The sequence below is a fragment of the Lethenteron reissneri genome, chromosome 7 (genome assembly GCF_015708825.2).
Source record: "Lethenteron reissneri isolate LAM-NWPU_2019-01 chromosome 7, ASM1570882v1, whole genome shotgun sequence".
NCBI lineage: Eukaryota > Metazoa > Chordata > Hyperoartia > Petromyzontiformes > Petromyzontidae > Lethenteron > Lethenteron reissneri.
In genome coordinates, this window is record NC_083785.1 from 6,532,554 (window position 1) to 6,550,122 (window position 17,569).

The window sequence follows — 17,569 nt, forward strand, 5'->3', positions numbered from 1 at the left end:
AACAAGTTCGTCAACAACACTGTATGGCCCTTAAAAGGAATACAAATAACAGACGACGTTCCGAGACCTGGCCCTTGTTCGTCACCCCTGCACACGCAGTTGCGAAGTGGGCGAGGCTTCGCGGCTGCAGATTGACAGCTGTCGCGTGATGACGTCATCTTCAGGGGCGTTACTTCCCCCGCCCCTCCCCACACAAACCCGACGCTGGTGGGCGTGGCTCGGCGGTGATTGACAGGCGTGTGCGGTGACGTCACGGCCGTGTTTACGGTTTCCTGCGCGAGGTTTGTGAGTAAGGGGGGAGGCGGAGGAGGAGGCGACCGCGGACCTCGGCTCCTCAGCTCCCGCACGCCTCTCGCTCGCCTCCTCGCCTCCGACCGCGCTCTCACTTGGGTAAGCCGCGCGATGGCGACGATGACAGTGATGGTGGCGATGGCCCGCGACTGTGAGGCAGAAGGAGGAAACTGGTTGCTGCCGACGACTGGAACCACCCGCCCCTGGGTTCAGTCTCTCACGCGGCGTTACCTTCCTCGCGTTCTGCCGTTCCTTGCCGGGTTCTCACGGTCCGTGAGAGCCGTGCGAGGTGAAGGGGATAAGCCTCACCAGCCGCGCCGCCCCCAGTCGGGATTGCTGCTGCAGCAGCCGCAGCAGCAGTAGCTGCTGCTGAGGCGGTTCGGGGGTTCGCGGCCTCCGGCCTTGGAGCCTCGGGCTCGCCTGGACGCCCTCGCCCGCGGAGGTGCAGTCGCCCCCGGACAGAGCCAGAGGGTGACCTGGTGGGGGTGACTTGAGACGAGCGACTTTGTGGGGTGACTTGAGACGATTGGAGAAGGTGACTCGGGAGGTAACGAGATTAAGGACTTGAAGGGGGTGAGATGGTAACTAATTTGAGGTGATGCGGAGGAGGGTTGGCTTCAAAGGTGACGAGTTGAGTGTCTGGGAGGTGACTTTAGAGTGGCTAAATGGGTTGTTGGTTGACTGAGGGTTTGAATCTACGAGGTTGACTTGAGGGAGTTACCAAAGATTGTGGCTCAGAGCCACTGGCTGCGCCTTTACGTGGTTGTTGTGATTGTGAATCGTGTTGTTGTTATTGTGGTGGTGGTGGTGGTGGGTGTTATTGTGGTTGCTGTTGTGGTCGGCGTATCGTTACGACTGGCGCTGTCGTGCCTATAGTGGTTGCAGTTGTTTCGGTTGTTGTGTTGTTGTTGTTGTTATTTTTGTGGTTGAGATTGGTGTAGCTCTAAGCAGCTGGCTGCCCTTGTGAATGTTTATTGTTGTTGTTATGGTTGTGCTTGTCATTGTTGTTAAAATTGTTTTGGTTGTTACGGTTATTGTTGTTATTGCTATCGTTGTAGGTATTATTGTGGTTATCGTGAACATTGTGGTTATTGTTATGCTTATTATTGTTCTGTTTGTTAAGGCTGTTATTATGGTTGACCGTTACGTGGCACTGCTCCATGGCGCAGGAATGCGCGACCTCTCCCCGATCATCCTCCCTTAAGCGGCCCTATCAATAAGCCAAACAGATCTGCTCCAGTAGCAACAAGCCTGTAATGTGTTCTCCAGAGCAGTCATACACCAGTTTGAAGCTTCTCTAAATCGAACAAAATGTACTTTGGAGGAAGTTTTTGGCGTGCGCTTGATGTCACGACATTTGACGTTGAATTTCAGGAAGTCCGACCGCCGTGATGTCACTGGAGAGTGTCTGAGAGTCACTTGAACGTTTTTTTTCAATCACCGAACTCGTGTCATATTGCCCGGAACACACAGCCCTGGCACGCACGTAATCTACAAGATTAAGGGTTGTTTTTCCCTTTGCATAGTATCTTCCATAATCGTTCGTTTCTGTTTTCCTCTACATGTATGTTTAGTGAATTTATCTTTTCAGGTTTTTTTCTCGAAAGAGTATATATAGTAGGTGTGTTGTGTTTGCACGTGGTGAATTTAGTTGGAATGGCAGGGGATTTCCCTATCCACTGAGTGGTGATGACATTGCGAATTTAAATCCAGAACAGGATCGTTGTCAGCCTTATCCTTCATTGGTCCATACAATTAGTACCACAGTGCAGCTCTGACACAATGAGAGTTGTATTCCCAGCCACGGCTAACATCAATGCTGAGTGGTAGCTAATCGAGTCTTTGGCACTGACCAACGTGACGACATTGTCGGTTAACCCCGATGGCCCGTGTGTCGTGGTGAAGCCTTCGTCAAGCAGTGGATTGACCAAAGGGCTGTACATGTACACATCCACATGTTTATGCGTCTTCTCCACTTGGTCAGAAGGCAACTGTTGTTTTCACGTGGTCACACTGTCCTTCGGAATGTTAACGTGGAATTTCAAGCAGTGATTCTGGACCGCCGATGTAAATAAACATTGTTATTGTTGGGGAGGTATATTTTGCGATAAATTGTGAGACTGGCTTGATTCTTCTTAAGTGCGGAATGTTACTTGAGGAGGAGAGTGGAATCTGTCATAGGAACATGGAATGTTTATCACGCAGGTTTGACAACAGGGATGAGTAATAACCCTCGCTATTTTGATCACGGGGACAGTGAAATCCTTATGGAGTGCAGTCGTAAAAATACACGCATGTGTATATTTATAAGTGTAGACTGCATATACTGCATGTCTAAGTATGTACACGGTAATCTATACCAAATGTTTCCTTTTTTATAAACTGTTGTGTAAAATATACTGTAAACTCTTGACACTTCAGAATTCTGTGTTATAATAAAGTATTTACCTCTTTGCTGTGTTTATAATAATGTGATATTATGAAGCCCCCTGATAATCCACTCCTTATGCCGCATTGCTTATGGCGTTGATTGATCATATTTAACCACACTGGTCAGTGCAGGTTGGTTATATGGGGGAGCCTATAACCATTTCGGATACTATTGGCCACTGATGTTAGACTTGATCAGGAATAGAACTCGGGTCGCCAGGTTTATTCACAGTGTTTTCACCACAATTCTACCGTTCCCCTTACTATATTTATTTAAATATCAGAGAAAGACTTGTAAAGTTTTAGTGTGCAACTTTTATTCATATTTTCCTCATATTCAGAAGTTCCGTTCTCTCCCTCCCCCACTACCTATCTCTTGGGAAAGGTGTGTTTTGTTTGAGTACTGGCACATAGTGAAAGATTGTTGGATTAGCAAAGACCATAAAAACACGGGGTTTCATTGATTGTTGCAATGTAGTTGTAACTCTATCCCACACGATAGCCAACAACGACATTGTAATTTGTGCCACTGCAGTTGAAGGACTGCAGTTTCCTCCGCTGCCGTAAACAACGTGCTCCATTAAAACATATTTCCATCCTCGCACGCCACCGGGGTTCTGCTCCTACCCTTGTTCACTTACACCAATCCTGAACTATACTCGCACACCGAGCCTAAACAATCAATTGTTCACCTTAACCCCGTCAAATTGTTTTGCGCCAGGTACAAAATTAGTTTGTTAACGCCTGGCGGAGCGCAGCAAGAATCTTTCTTTCTCCACTCCAGCCACGGCTACGCGCCAGTGTGTGGTCATGTGGAAAAGCCCAAGTGCAGCTCAGGACAACCTGGCGCGGCTGCCGAACATGTGCAGGGCGGTGGCGCAGGCGGCAATTAGGGGAGCAGGAGACGGGGTCCGTGGTGACGGGCGCGGGCCACGGGTCAGGCACACAGCCTGCCCCACACGCCCCCTCAGTAGGCTTCTCGAATAAGTGGGTCACTGCATGCCTGTGGCTGTCGGGAATGCGGACAGGCTAACTATCGCTCGGTCTGTTGTTTTCCGCCGTCGGCCGTACGAGCTGAGATGGGGCGTAAAGACACGAGGTTGCGTTTCGTATTCACGGCGAGCAAGCGATGCCAGCTGCACCGCCCGATGGAGACCGCAAAGTTGTCCCTGGGACGTAATCTGAAATCTGTCTGCTTTAATGCAGTCGGAAAGGTTCGTTGCTGCTCTGCTGGAATTTTAAAAAGGCACACGCCCGTGATTTTGAGTGCAAGGGACCTTGCGTGTGAAATATGCCCGCCGCATCGATGGAACATGATTGAAAGTAATGTCAACGGAGCTGAAAGAATAATTACTTTAGAGTTACGAGCTACAAAGCAGTGTGCGCAGTAGTAATGATGTCTGTTAAACAGGATTACAAGACGACTGTGAGCTCGCTGTTTGTTTACAAAATACGAGTCGTCACTAACGTATGTGATTTACAACGTGTTGGTTCTGTGAACAAAACAATTATAATTAAAGCTGACCTCCAAAAACATCTCGCAGTTATCTGGCCACACGTCTCTAATCCCATCACAGTTATCCATCGATCTGCCAACATTTTAACTGATTGTGGGTTCATTTCTCACTGATTCACCGCTTTTGAATCGTTACGGTCAATTAAAAATGTCATGGGTTTTTTTTCCTGCATAAACTTAACCTTACACTTGACGGTAACTGTTTTACGTTTGTTTAGGTCCATTTGGTTATTGAAAGTATTTTAAGTGTACCGGAAACCTGTGGTGCAATCTCAGAACATGTGCATGACTGCAGGAAAAGATGCTTTATATTTTGGTAGTTTCTGCCACGGAAAGCATTGGTAAGGGGGCATGCTTGAGCTTTTCACACATGAAGGGCCTTGGTAATTATCTGCTATGTGCAACTAGCAAGCCGCTCGCCACAGTTGCCCCCGGTGCTTGAGCCCTTTTGGCAAGCGAGAATGGTTGGAATATTAGTCAGCAGGTGTTGTGTTGCCTCCTTGAGCAAGCTTAAGACGACCTCTCCATTGTGTTTCCTTGGTTATGCCGTGCGTTGTTCGACGTTTGATGTTTCGTGTTTAGCACCACGCTTGACTGCCTTAAGAAACTCCCCAGCACGCAGAACTGAATTCAGTTCCTGAAGAAACTCCCAGCACAGAGCGAATTTCAGACATAATGCAGAACAACATATGCACGGTACAACCCGAAAACAGATTGGAGAGCTATGCAGTACAACCACGATAACCTACGCAGCAGCCTGACGCACATACTCGGGCTAATGGGCTTTGCCATGCTCCATGGTAACCTGGGTAAGTTAAAGAAAGGTCCAGCGATGCTCTGTACTTGGCTACACGGAGGGCTTTTTTATTTGCGTTAGGGGTAGGATAAGTGCTTCCTTGTAAGTGCATGGTCTGGCGGCGCTAAGTGTGCCTTTGTGATGTAAGTTTTACATTTGAATGGGAACGGGTGTGGGGTGTATTCTGGGTTTTGGATCTTAAACGAAACAAAACGACGTATACCTTGGACCCCCGCGCCGCCCGCCGAGGCAGTGTTAATTTAGTCAGCATTTATATTATTTTAGTCGTAGTCTTAATATATTCCAACAACATCCTGTGGAATTTTACTCAAGTGTTTTTTTTCTCGCCTGCGGATTTTCATTTAGTCATTCCCTTAGCCTAGTCGATGAAAGCAGTCAAATTTTTAGTCCGCCCATTCTCATGAAATGTTCGTGGCGAGGGCTGCGGAATTTTTCTCCCCGTCCCCAATACTGATATTGTTAGGTCAGCCAAAGAGGGCATTAACATGCATATATATTCTATTGGTCTTTCGGTAAAGCCACATGGCTTTACCGAAAGACCCATAGAATATGTATTCCTGCAGTCACGAAAGCTTTAAGTCATATATATATTTACCATATTTGGTCTTCCTCGGTGAACTGCAATATAAATGATCTCAACCTGCACCTTCATTGACTCATGTTAAGTTAGACTCTTAATAGTCGCCCACCTTTATCGGTGGTAGGCGGTCGTAGTCACACGTCGCGCTGAATAACTTTCGCCCCCTCGTAGTCATCGGCCGGCCAAAACTAAAACGTGCTACGTCGACGACTATTTTCGGCACTCGTTTTGTTGATGAAATGAACACCGCTCTTTTTGAGGTTTTGGTCAGATTTGTGCTCGGCGATACGAATCCCCATTTCAGTTCAGGATGTCGGGCGACTGGTTTAAAACAACGGGATTTCTGACCGTTTCCAAGGATACACACATTTTTCACATTGTTCAGATGACTGGCGAAATATTTAAAAACATGGCGAGGCGTGTCTGCGGGTTTAATTTACTGAGCTTGTTTTATCCGTCATGGAAATAAATGCGGTGTGTGTGCAGGTATAATCGAAATTTTCTTTTAACAATTACCGAAATGAGACCGATGTGAAGTAACTAAATTGAGTTGTGGTGAGGGGGGGGGGCCCCATTTGAGGCTTAGTATTTTAACGTGCGACGAGAAAGTATTCCATAGCCAATTTGTTTCTTATGAGATTTTTCCCCAGAGTTCAAGTTTTGACCTTTGTTTGAAATTAATAGGCTTGTCATATGTGGTAATGTAATTCGGTATGCGTGTCTGCAGCCCCCTGTTAGATGTGCACATAAAATATTTCGACCAGCGAAACATTTTAGTAAGAGAAAAATAAATTCCAGATGTGGTAAATACCAACGATGTTGAGCAAATAGTATTTTTAACTTTGTTCCTCTGAAGCAGCATAAACACCACGGGGCTTCAGACTAAACACTGGAGCTCATTTTTTCGGCCGCAGCAAAAGTTTAGCAAAATGAAAATGGCTCGGGCATTAGCGCCGTAATCGGAGCGTGGGCTCTGTCCCACTGAGCTGAGCCCCTGACGATGTGATCAAATCGCTCCGCCCCCACACACATGCCCGCTTGGTTAGCAGCACCAGCAGCGGTAGTCACGACAGAGCTATGAAGAGCATGCGTTTTTTTGTTGTTTTTGCCCCTTCTGCTGACTTCTGCTGACTTCTGCGATGGGAAATCCAGTGGGTGGCATCTGGAGGATCGACGTCTTTTCTCGCCTTCTCTTGAAGCTTGCATAAACTTTATCCCAAACAAAAATAAAGCCCGTTCTCGTGAGTCAGTCTGAGTCACGGTAACATTGGCTTAGCTCATCATAAAAAACCCTGAACGGTGCCAGACAGTCTAAGTACTCCTCCAGTAGACCGCAGTGCAAGGCTGGCTGGTGTAGGTGCTGTGCTGCGCAGTGTCCCTCGTCGCGGCATCACATCATCGGCATCGTCGCGGAGGTGCCAAACAGGGAGCACTTCAGGGAATCACGCGGGTGAGCTGCGTAGATTATGTTCCGGAGTGCCGATGTTGCGTGGGCAAAAATCAGCACAGTTTTTCAAGCACTGTACACAAGAATCAGAACTGGTATTTGAGATGAGATGAAAAACATTCACAGGCCAACCTTTCAACCAAAGTGCTTTAGAAACTGACATGCTCTTGAGGACTGTCTGATTTATTTTTCCGGCGATATCGATTTGTTTGTATGAGTTCATTAATTAAGTCTGCATTGCATAAAAGGTAGTGGTTACTGTTGTCGGCGTAGATTAATGATGCAGAATCTACTGCTGAGTCAATGTTCTTGTGAATTACACAGCACACATGATTTGTTTATGTACTTTACAGCGTTGTGGTAATAAAAAAACACAATCTTATTGTTATTGGAATCGTAACAATAGCTTTAAATAATTGAAATTCCTTTGACAATCCACTGCTCTGTTTGGGTCTCCCCCACGCTGTGAAGGTCATAAGGAGTCTTCGTTTTTCGTATCTTCATTAAGCTGCCCAGTGCAAGTTGATGAAAGTGGTTGGAAGCAAAGTTCAGTTCAGATGTCAGGGGCTACTTACATTACCTGTTACTTACAATTGAACTCAGGTGACTAGGTTTAAAGTGCTCGTCGCTAACCACTGCTGTCCGAGAGGTAACGTCCACTGTGGAGATGGAATGGTGAAACCAGCTCGTATATACGTCCTAGGTGGATTGTTACAGCAGGATTCTGGTTAATGGTGACGTCATGGGGACCCCTCCAACCAGCAGTGGATTGATCATGGCTGCTGCTGATGATGATGTGGGATTTTTTTTATGTAAATCATGAAGGCGATGGCTTCATTGTTGGAACGTTAAATGTCACCAAGCGCGAGCTGAAATCGTTTTCGGTAAGTCACGTGATATTTTGGTTAGCGGTGGTGTAGAAAAAAAATGTACTGACACGGCATTGTGAGTGAGTTCATGTGCAGCGTTTCCCTCTTTTGTTTACTCGGCCAGCGGTTACCACCCAAGGCAGGCCACGGCGCAACACCTTCTGGAACGGGCAGCTCAATGCTTCCCTCCCCCCCCTCAGCATTTCCTAGTGCATGTGCGTTGTGCCTTTCTTTTGTTTATAAAGTAAAAAAGTAAAGGTGCAGCCCTGAAATTTATCGCTGTTGCCGGTGGAAGGACTTTCATTCGAGGGAGTGTAATTTTGAGCCGGATGTAACACACGCCAACGAGATGTCTTCGAAGAGGTGGGAGCATCCACACTTGAATCCACGGCATTCGACCTGCCGATTGGACAGCCGCGGTGAGCCCTATTTATACTGCTGTGTGGCTGGAGACGAGGGAGATAAAAAAAAAACCTGCAGCATTGTTTCAACTGCCGTGCAGGGCGATATAACTGGCGACCTCTGGATTGAAAGTCCAGTGTGGCGCTGCCCATTAGAAGTTGTGTTGCGATGTGGCCTGCCGTGGAGTGTGTTCTGTGCTGGTCTATGGAAAATTTTGTTTTGAGCATGTTATGGTTCAACCCTGCCCCTAGAGATTCGATGAATATTCATGTATTTTTTCATTAATTGTTTGTTTTTACCATCCTGTTGGTCTTATTTCTCATTTTTCCAGTCTGTTGTGCTGGATGGTCATTACGAGGCATGCGATGATTCATCCTCCCCTACCCCCTCCCAGTGATTTGATGAATTTCAACAGTTCAGGGTGATTATTGGATTCAAGTATTGATTCTTATTCGTCACGTTTTTGTATCTGCAGCATCGTGTGCGTAAGAATAACTCTTAATTGATAAATTGATGCATCGATACGCGCCTAATCCGAAACCTGTCAATTGTGGGTGTAACAATTCACCTGCGTGGACATTCGATCATTTGCCACAATACATTTTTCCGATTTTAATTCTAGAATCGATTCTTTATCTTTTTTGTGGATGCAGTGAATGCATCGGATGCAAGGGTCACGAGAACCCATTACATACTGAAAGCATTCGCTGAAAAATTCTTGCACGCGATTTTCTGCGTGAGTTAACAAGCATGATACCTCCTCTGCGTATCGCGACCATTTAAGGAAAATGTGCATGCATTGGGATCATGCATCTTTCGTGAGCTCGACAATCCATATTAATCAGTGAATCGTTACAGCCCCGAATCGTTGCCCGGCTATTCAATATCTTCTTCATGTTAGTCGTTGCGGTGGGGGGCGGGGGGCCGGTGGGGGGGGCTGCTGTGTAAGCAGGGATGCAGCCCTCGTGAGGAGTGACGGCGCAGTGCTTGCTGTTTCCATGGCTCTCCCGCTTTTGTCACTTCGCTCGTAAGCCCCGTCCAGCAGCAGCTCTGGCAAACAACGTGCGCCGGTTGGTGGCGGACGCTCTGGGTGCGTTGTCGCCACCTCGGCGACCCCTAGCTGTTTTTGCCGCGCGAACCGTCGTTCCCGACCACGCTCCGACCGTTGCCTTGCCGAGATCTACAGATCGGCGTGGCCCAAACGCGATTAATTCCATTATGTGTCTGGGTATTTAAAAAATATATATATTACGTTTGCTCAGTACATCCGCCAAAAAGCCTGTAATGCAGAGTGGCCATGGACTAAAAATAAATGAAGTACTTTTTAGCGGAGCCGGCTGTTCCAGCGTGATCAGTGCCCTCTGACTACAGAGGGGATGTGTAAGAACCTTACAGCCAGAGCAGAGCGGCTAAAGCACTCTCTCGCGACTTGAACCAGACGTGCGCGCAGGGTGGAGCCCATTCAGGGTGTCTATAGCAGGTCGTGGTGGTGCATCCGCTGCCTGGACGTAAAGCTATGGCAGAGAACACTTAGGGCCATGGGCCAGAGCAGAAATTGGTACCCATATAAGGTTGCAAGACTATTATTAAATGGACATCACATTAATCAATATGTTGGAACCATTAACGTTATGACAACTCAGGTGGTACCGACAAGTAAAATATCTGCTTTGCGCTCATGAAATAACTGGCTATAGCACTCTCCCACAACTATATTTGCCACCTGTCCCAGCAGAATTTTCCCAGGATGTCCGCTTTTGAATTTGCTGTCCTGGGAATTGTGCAAATCTTCTTGGAATAGTAAAAGTCCCGGTTTTTCGTCATCGTATTAATACAGCACTCAAGACAATGCATACACATTTAGTTCTCCCTCTTCCGGTCTGGAGAGATATTCCTCTAACCCTGATATTGTCCCGCTTATTCGTGTCTGTCAAGTGGCCACTTTGCTGGCAACCTCAACCAGACATCCAAACGGGGCAGAGCATCTTCAAAATGTCTCTAGCAGGGGGTGGTGATGCTTTCCTGCCCGTTTTCAAAGATAAGACATTTTCCACCTGTTTTGTCATTGTCGTCATAAATATTTACACGAACAAAACATACAACTGGTATTAGCCAAAACATCTCAATTCAGGAAAATAACCTGTAGCTCGCTCAATTGGATCTACGCAAATCAACATCGCCCCCTACTGTCAAAACATGTCAGGACTTTCTTGACAACAGTCTTCAGAATCAGTTCGGCTTTCTCGGGGATACAAGCTTAACAATAATGTCCATAAATTTTTATTTAAAGCATTTGTAACTGCATGGATTCATATTCTTGGTTCTTTCGGTAAGTCACGTAGAAGGAAAATAATACAAATATAAATCAATAAAATTCTCACGACGTATCGACTGCAACACAAGCAATCATCATCAGGTGTGAAATCTACAGCAAGATTTACCGAAAGAACCCAGAATAATAATATCCATCTCTATGCTCACTTACATTCTGGAGAGCATTAGTGCTTACACTAAGGCTTATAGTTTCATTCCTCCTCATTTCCATTCGACATAGCCGCAACATTGTAGCGTCGCTCCTTGGGATTCCGATCTCTCATCTCTGCTGCAACAGAGAAAGCACTCTTATACTCTTCATTGCCGAGTGGCCACTGCTGTGTATCATGTCACGGGCACTGGTGGTATTCGTGTCAATGTTATTTTCTGTCAAAGAGTATGAAATATCAACTGCGAGAATATGCTTTCCCCTATTCTCTGGCAATAAATATCAACTGTTCGGTCTTGAGAAGTCCCGTCATAGCAGCTTTCATTTTACCGTGGTCACTCGGCTTATCGTCTGAAGTTGTGCGATCGAGGGGCTGACTGCCTTGCCGATGTGACCACATGGTATCAGAGTATCAGGGCGGAGCAGGCAGGGAAAATCATGGTCTTGTTTTTCCCCAAAATCTGGCGTACTGGCTCCCTGAACCCTTTTGGTGGTTTCCCGATACAGCCTGTGTCACTCTTTACTGCAACAGCCTCGTTTTCACGAGAGTGAACCGAGAAGAGATCATTATCGGCGCTTAATTAGAAAAATGTTGTGTAATTCACAAATTCTAAAAAGCCACGGGAAGGGTTCATTTGTGCTTTTCATTCATGGAAAGTTTGCATCAGGCACGCGGCTTAATTTTTATACAAAAAAAACCACTTGGTCATGAACAAAACAGAAGTTCATAGCCGCAAAATTGCAAGCTGGCACGCAGGACTTCGAGACAAAAGCACTTTCGACCACCGCCTCTCAGCCGGTGTGTATATCCGTCTTTTCTTTCGCTGTAATTAGTCAGAAGCTGCTAAGAATGGTATTTTTATAAAAAAAAATTCATAATTTTTGGCGCGGCGTCACAAGCGAGCAATCGCGTGTTTGCCGCTCGTTGCAGCGATTCAAGCACCAATGGCTGCCCCGGGAAATGCTGCGTGTGCTTTAACAACTCTTGGCTTTTCCCTCCTGCCATACCAAAGGAGAAGAAGAAGTTGAACTTTAAATACACGCTGTCTGTGTGCCACGTCATGGTCCAAATTTTATCAATTACTCACAAATTACTGATTTGGGAGAAAACTACAACGACATCGACCCCCCCCCCCCCTATTGGCAGACTAATGCCCATTTGCAGGCTGGTGCTGTTCCACACGGCTGAGGGTCCCCTTGGATAGACTGTAGCTGGGCATTGCGATGGTTGGGATGAAACGTGATGTAAGGTGCTTTGAGTTGTGAAAGTAGAAACCAAATGAATTGTGGTGGGTTTTTTTGGGCATGATATCATCAACTCACTCCACTTGAAAATCCAGTTTAATCCCAACGCAGTGTGTAAGTGGTATGGGTCTAAATGTTAGTCTACCGGTCTCTGTGTTTGGCATTGAGTCTCTGTGGGTCATCATTAACTGGATTGAGACCATCAACTAACTATACATGAGAACCTGGTTTAATTACAGATTATTCTATGTAAGTCGATGGGTCCTCAATTTGATTTTGTGGGTCTCTAGTCGAGTTCTCAGTGACCGGCTGAGACCATAAACTAACTACACTGGAGAAACCGGTTTCATCACTGTTTGCTGAAATCCAGATTCGAACTTAGGTTCTCTGGAGTGCCGCACTGACCTCTGAGCCATACGATCGTCTCTGCTGGAAGAATCTTAAGGGTGCGCCGTAGTGGCAAGACGTTAACTACCTCGCCTTGTATGCAGGAGGTCGTGAGTTCAATCCTGACCCTGACGCCTGTATATTTGGAGTGTGCATGTCTCTCTCCCCGTGGTCGTGTGGATTTCTGTCCGGGTCCTCTGGTTTTTCCCTCCACATTCAGAAACATACGTTTAGATTATTTCGCTGCTGTTTATTTCCAGATAGGCCACTTCGTTGAGCTATCATTTGTGGCCAGGTCGCGTCTGAAAACGAGCTATATAGCTCAGTGGGCCTTATCCCTTAAAATAAAAATAGTTTAGTTTTAGTTTAACACCTGAAGTGAAGATCTCTCACAAAAGCTGACAGGATGTGGTGTCACGAGGAGGAGGGAACAGGGATGAGTGCTTGCTGGCTGAGGGGTGATTTGAACTGCTCGGTGGCGCGAGGGAAAGCACGCAAACACGCTTCTGCAAGCCCGGCTATTTTTGTCCATTTAGCGTGTGGGTGCGTGCGCTTGAAAAACATGGTGGCGTTGGGGGTTTAAAAAAAATCATAAAATGTATTGACAATGAAATAAGGGTAAATGTCTTGCTTTTGTAATGGGGGGGGGGGGGGGGTGTGTTTGTTAAACTGCTGCACTACCGCGTGGGGAGAGGTAATATCGTGGTTCGCGCATTGTGCTACGGACATGGCGACCGAGTTCGATTCCCGCTCACGGATAACACCAGTGACGATTATCTGAACCGGTCATGGGCCTCCCCTCGGTCAACTCAGCCTCAAAAGAGTACCTAATGCAATGTCTAACATCGCCACTAGGGAGACAAAGGTTGCCGGGCATGGTGCTGTTCACAGACCCCCTCGTGTGCCGTTCCGGCCTTCGTAGGTGTTCGCTAACAGCACTTGCCCCGGCAGTCTGTTAAGGCTACACGGGGGATCTTTGTCTTTATGTTGAACCGCCGCCGGGCTCGTAGGTCTGGAGCTCCTTTGATAGGAATAATGTAGCCTCCACCCCGCAGCCCCAGAGTGGACAAATAGACTCAAACAAACTTCATCGCATTCACCATTTTTAAGCCTCTAAATGTATACATTTTATATAAAATGTGACGTGTTGGGGAATGGCCCTCCTCTGAAATGTCACCAATTTTTTTTTAAAATCCAAGTCGGCGGCATTGACGAATACGTTGAGTTCTCGTTATATTTGTGCGTCACTGCCAGCGAGCTTTTGACAAGCAATGTGTTCATATACAGACGCATTGAATGAGTGAGCCGGATCGAGATAATGCGTCGACAAGAAATGGGGTGTGGTGGGGGATTTCTCTTCCTCTTATCTTGTCACTGCGGAAAGCGTCGTCGGTCCGTATGTCCCAACCGAAGTGAATATTTAAACAGCGGTTGCTTGTTGAAACTATGGGCGAGTTCAGAGCAATCGTGCAAGTAGTGCAGCAGGTTTAAAGATTTTGAGAAAGTTGTAATCGCTCAAAATCCCTACCCCCCCCCCCCCCCCAGAAATGATATCCAGGAGCCCACAATAATCACGTCGCAACATGCCAACGATACTTGACTTTAAACAATAACCACGGGTGTCACAACAGCACTCCTCGCACAGCAAAAATCTATGATTCACGCACGTTTACAACAAGATATTCTACACAAAGAGAGTGGTATTTTCAAAGTGGAGTGATTTTCGTTTTCTACAGCCTCCCAAGATCCCTTCCCGCTTTAGCCTTCACAGGCTGTCGGGGCAAAGTGATGTTCGCGAGTAGCTGTGAAGGCCGCCACGGTACACGAGGGGGAGGGTGGCCAGCGCCACACCCGACCGCCTTTGTCTCCCCAGTGCTGATGTTTACACAGGTACTCATTTAAGGCTGAGTCGACTTTGGGGAGGCTCAGGACCAGTTCAGATTATCGTCACTTGTATTGGCCGTGAGCGGGAATGGAACTCGCGTCGACAGGTTCGTAGTGCTAACCCGTTATACGACCGCTCCCCTGGCTCTCCACACACGAGCACACACGGTGGGATCTTGTTGCTCCGTCCACGCACGGTCTCTCAGCCCCGGAGATCCGCTCGGCGCGGCCTGATTACGCCTCCTCGAGTCGACTCGACCCACACGGACCCCCTCGTTGTTGTGCGTGTCCTGTCTGCAGACTCCTGAAGGGCTGAAATGTAACAGAAGATGTTTTCGTCGCGTATCCTGCAAGTGGTTATTATTCACGCACTGAGACCTGAAATGAGAGTGTAATGCTGTAAGACGACGTCCCGTCTCACTCAAGTAACTATAACTATTATTATTTTTACAGATAAAGCCCACTGAGCTATATATTTAGTTTTCAGAAGCGACCCGGCCGCAAATAACAGCCCAACAAAGTGGCTTATTACGTGGAAATTTATAGCAGCCAAATACTCTAAATGCGTGTTGATTTAAAATGTCGAGGGAAACCCGCAGGAACCGGGAGAAAAATCCACGTGCAAAATATCCAGGCATCAGGGTCGGAATTGAACCCATGACCTCCTGCATACCAGGCGAGGGAGTTAACATCTCGCCACCACGACGCCACTCATCCAGCCTTTGATTGACAAGTTTCAGTTTTCAGCTTCCATCACCCATGCATAATGTGGGCTCTGATTTATTTTGTAAAAAAAAGACTCCACACTTTCCCTCCCTCTCTGAGCCTGACTTGGGCAGCCCCCCCCACCACCCTTGTTTGCATTTACATCTGCCCCTGTTGACTCTTTAGATTAGCTTTTTACTCCATTGCAAATCCCTCACTTTGGGGTTATCTCAGTTCAAAGCTCTCGTCAACGGGAGCCATCAAATTCAATCACAATTTCTGTCCAGCAAGAAGAGAGATGGCTTTTTATAATTTGACATCACATTTTACATACATTTCCTCGCACGGCAATCACATGTCGCCAGTTTTGGGCTATCTCAAAATACACTTTGAATTCCGCAGCGCGTTTGTCGTAAACACACCAGATGAGTGTGTGCGTGCACGCGCTGTGTGTGTGTGTGTGCACGCGCTGTGTGTGTGTGCGTGCACGCGCTGTGTGTGTGTGTGCGTGCACGCGCTGTGTGTGTGTGTGTGTGCGTGCATCGCGCTGTGTGTGTGTGTCTGTTACGTTTGTGGTCGCTGCAAAGCGTGGGCTTCCTCTGATGGCTTCGCACGTGGGTGTTGAGAGGCCACCATGTAAGGGGGTCCGGTCCCACTACCCTCTCCACGGAGCCCTGCTCTAGGACCATTATGTACACGCATCTTCGCTGGTCAAGCCTTATCCCTCCTGCGTAGAGAAACACGTTGACGCGACGGCTCTCTCGCTGTACCGGCGGCAAGAGTTCGTGCCGGAGCTAACGAGCGAACAAATAAACACTCAAATAAACTACGCTGTGTCTGCCAGGAACATAATAGCCGTATGGGTAAGTTGCCATACATCCTGGTGCCAGGAAATATCAGAATCAGAATATTTATACTGGAGGAATCCGATGAGCTATGAAGCTTTTTTCACAGATGTCAAGGAAGTAAGAGGTGGAGTTGCAGCACTACTGTTACCTGTTCACTCAACTAAAACGAAGCAATTTTTTTTATTTTACCAGGTAAGGCCCACTGAGCTATGTAGCTATTTTTCAGAAGCGACCTGGTCACAAATTATAGCTCAACGAAGTGGGCTTATCACGTGGACATTTAGCGCAGCCAAATAGTTTACACTCGTGATGATTCTAAATGTGGAAGGAAAGACCGGAGGACCTGGAGAAAAATCCACACGACCACGGGGCGGGGAGAGACACGCAAACTTCAAATATACAGGCGTCAGGGTCGGGATTGAACACACGACATCCTGTATGCCAGGCAAGGTACAATCCACCGCAGGCGACCTGCCAATCGTCCAAATGTGCTGGCTGGTAATAGTGCGGTTTTAAGAAACTTGCACCATTATTTCAACTTTTGAACTGGCGACCGATAGATTGCAATTCCAATATGCTCGCCATTACACCAGGACAGGAACCCCCCCCCCATACTGCTCGAAAGTAATTTCTCATTTAATTAGATTTATGCAATCCCACTTTGTGCGATGGGGCAGTTGGCATCATGGTTTCGGTTTAACATTGCATTTTTACCATTCATCTTGACGGTTCATTTACTATAATTGGTTCTTTACCCTTCTATCTGGCAACAAAACTGACACCTTTTTGCAAGGAGTCATGTTTGCATAGACCGCAATACCTGCAGTCATAATACAAACAAAAGAACATAACTCTGATAATGTGCACTGTCCCTGAAGTTGATTGGTCCACACCCGAGACAGCTTTCCTTCGAGCCTAGTCTCATATGGGTTGGACCAGATGACGCCAAAAGGCGCACAATCAACTTCAGGGACAGTGCACATTATCAGAGTTATGTTCTTTTGTTTGTATTATGACTGCAGGTATTGCGGTCTATGCAAACATGACTCCTTGCAAAAAGGTGTCAGTTTTGTTGCCAGATAGAAGGGTAAAGAACCAATTATCATATTTTTACTGGCAAATGAGGTCCCCATAGTGTAGGTTCATTTACTTTCAGGCTTCTGGGGCCAAATTTGTAAGAATAACTCCTACACAGCGTTGAGATATCAGCACTGGCTGGTTGATAGTTCCCTTTCTAGCGGTCTTGTGTGTTCACGGTGACAGCATTGCGTTGTTTCCCTCTCATAAATTTGGCCAAAGATTCACGTGCGGAGTTGTTTCCATTTCCGCGTTGTCGGGGTTCCTTTGCCAACAAATAGGATTGCATTTCTAGAGATGGCCCCAAATTATGGTGTGGTCACAAAGCCACGTGGACACACTGCCTACTGTTTTAGTTGTAAACCTGTTAATGTTTGGCTCTGTCTGTCCGTGGGGGTTGCTACGCAGTTAATCATTGGCCCCGTTTACACAGCGGATAACCCATCACAAACATTTTCACTGAGCCTACTTAAACATTAATTCTAGATTTGAAGCTTATGAATCCTACTAAACATAACTGCGATTGTTTTTTTTTTTACACTGCGTGACAACGATGGTTTCATTATTAACTGCTCCTCACTCGTTGGGG

The 17,569-nt window shown here is 46.8% G+C and overlaps 1 protein-coding gene across 1 annotated transcript in view; it reads left to right on the forward strand.

Moving 5' to 3' along the window:
- Window positions 1–306: 306 nt before the first annotated feature.
- The window catches only part of LOC133356808 (signal transducer and activator of transcription 5B-like), a 49,180-nt gene continuing 31,917 nt past the window's right edge, over window positions 307–17,569 (forward strand). The window contains 1 exon segment of the mRNA XM_061574507.1: window positions 307–390. The gene's annotated coding sequence lies outside the window, so the exon portion shown is untranslated.